Raw genomic sequence first — 3,052 nt, forward strand, 5'->3', positions numbered from 1 at the left:
TGGCGCATGCGTAATTTTAAAAAAACCTGAATCCTCCCACGCTCTTCCCGCCGGCCCTGCTGTCAAATATCATGAAGGCGCACGCGTAGAGAAGACAAGAAAGACTTGCTAGTGACGCCACTCACGGTGACTATATCTATATTGCGCAGGCGCAACGGGAAAATCCTCCCTCATAGGGGAAATAAATTTCGCGGTCAAAGAGTCAGCAGCCGAGGACGCATGCGTGAATCTGGAAAGATTTGGCGGGAAAACCGTGTTGGTTGACGAGGGAACTAAAATAAGCAATTCGACTAAAATGCAAGATAGTGGCTGTCTTGGGCCAGATATTAATCTGTACAAGTACATTTAATGTTTTGTTCATATCGTATTTATAAAATTTCTTTACTGCCTTTCATCAGAGGATTACAGTGTGATATATTTAAAATATATAAACTCATAAATACATAACATAGCAACAAACAAAAATAATAAACCCCACCTTGGTATAAGTGTCAATTTGTTAAAATTTTGTGTTGATGCGTTAACGCTTGTTAATAATATTTTAAAAGAGAGAGAGAGAGAGACATGTTGACCAGGATTCCTTTATTAATAAGGTATTTATTTAATAATATTTCAGTCTGCAAAACAGTCCCCTACAACATCATAAACACATAACAGAACAGCAAAAAAAATTGGGTTGGATCAAGCTCAAGTTCACATCCACACAATACAGGGCTTATTACAAAGGATCCAGGGAACCTGAAGCTGCTAAGGGACTGGGAAGTGTAGTTCTATGAGGGGAAAACTATGGTTCCCAAAATTTTTTAGAGGAAACTAGGGGCTTTGAATGTGCCTGCAACATTGCAATATGTGAGGCAATCCTACCACAGCTTGCAGAAGCCTTCTTTGCAGAAACTAGAGGGAAGGGTCTTTTTGGTGATGGCATCCATGCTATGGAATCACCTCACTGAAAACAGGCAAGTGCCAATGGTGATGTGCTTCCTCCGCTTGCTGAAAACTTTTTTAGTCATGAAGGCCTTTGAGGCCTATTAGTACCCATTGTTGCATGTTTAGTTGCATTATTAGTTTACTTCAGGGATAGCCAATATGGTGCCCTCCATATATTTTTGGACTACACCTCCCAGAACCCCAGCAACCATGGATGGTGGTCAGGGATGGTGGGAGCTGTTGTCCATCAATATTTGGGAGCACCATGTCGGCTACCCCCCATTTTACTGCATTGATTTTAATGAATGTATTTTAGATAGCTGTAAGTTGTCTTGATATTTTGGAATGTTTACCCTTTTCCCAGGCTTTGGAATGACTAGGATGAAAACAGACGCTTTTTGCTGCTGTTATTGGGGGTTGCAGTTTTTATGAACGGCATGTGTTTTTGTGTAAATGTGATTTTATTATGATGCATTTTTACGTATACTTCTGCTGTTAAATATGTTCCATGTCTCTGAGAGATCTTGGGTTGTATTCAATGTTAGTCATACTTGGAGTAGATCCACGGCAATCAAGGGATTTCAGTTAGTCATGCCCCTTAATTTCAAAAGGATACAATCCCTTTAGTGTAACAAGCAACTAATAATAATAATAATAATAAATTAATAAATAATATTGTTTATCTGCTAACTAAAGGAAAGGCCTAAGCACTCAGAAAGGAAACAAAGTGCATAATCTAGCACTTAATGTTTCCTGAGACATGTCTGTTGGGTAAAAACAACATTCTTTTGGTACGAGCGGATTCCTCCAGTAGGGATATATTTCGTGCCATGGGCTTTCTGCTGGCCAGCTGCATCTAGACACTTTCTTGGCATATTTCATAGGAAAAGAATGAGAAATCAACATTCCCCCCTCCTCTGACATTCTGCTTTGTTTTTCTTATAAACTTCCTTTAGACATAATCAAGCCGTTGTCACTGCAAATAACTTAAGAGCCCTGCTAGGAAAGCTTCATCTAGTCCAGGGGTCCGCAACCCGCGGCTCCGGAGCCGCATGTGGCTCTTTTACACCTTTGCCGCGGCTCCGGGGCAGATACTAGCGAGGGGAGGAGGCGCATTGTACGCCCCGACACTCCCCACTGTGGCGGGCACTGTACTGGCTGTGACGTCGCGCACTGTCCCGACGTCACCTTCCCGGTTTTGCGGCTCCCAGGTTTTTTTTCTTCGGAAACGGGTCCAAGTGGCTCTTTTTGTCTTAAAGGTTGCAGACCCCTGATCTAGTCCCAGCCCCTTGTCTCCAGTTCAAATTTGGAGGTAGACTGGTTATGAACTGGAGGCTGCATTCAGCTATTAGGATCAATCATTGCTGCCAAATCTACTATTAATTTATCTATATGGGTGGGGAATCTCAGGCCTGGGGGCCAAATGTGACTGTCCAGGTCTCTATATCTGGTTCTCAAAACTCTCCCCAGAGTTGGGCCCTGCCCAACACCCTTATTTATTGTTTTTGATGGCTGGAATAAGCCCTTGGACTCTGATAATGCTTCTTGCTTGACTGGATAGAGGGCAGAGAGGGGTGTGTGGGTGTAGAAACTAGCCTACTGCACTAAGGTGGATGTTAACATTCATTGCTCTGCCCTCTTTTGCCAGCATGTGGCTGCCAGGAAGTTGCCCGGAAAGAAATGCAGCCCTCAAGACTGAAAAATAAAACTTCCCCCATATGCTTCCAATATGCATTTTCAATTAATGCACATGAGCCCAGTTGCCAGCAAGTAAAAGGTCTTGATAGGCACAGTGGTCTGGCACTTTCGTCTTGAGCAGACACATCTGGGATCAAGCTGTAGAAAAACAAACATCTAGAGATGAGTGAAGAAACGAAGGAAGTTGCCAGTGATGAAACAGATGCAGCTGGGACATCTTGGCTGTGGAACTCTCCTTGTAACTGCCCCTTTCCAGCAATAATTCTTGCAAAACTTTAGCGGGCCAAAATGTGAGGGAGAAGATTCAAAAGGGACTAGACCCCAGCTGATGGGAGTTGTAATCCAACAACATCAGGAGGGAGCTGGGCTGGCGAATGCTGCTCTGGAGCTTACTGGATAAAGTCACATCGCTCCCAAGTGATCCCAA

Source organism: Podarcis vaucheri, assembly GCF_965113315.1.
Source record: "Podarcis vaucheri genome assembly, chromosome: 16".
Classification (NCBI taxonomy): Eukaryota; Metazoa; Chordata; class Lepidosauria; order Squamata; family Lacertidae; genus Podarcis; species Podarcis vaucheri.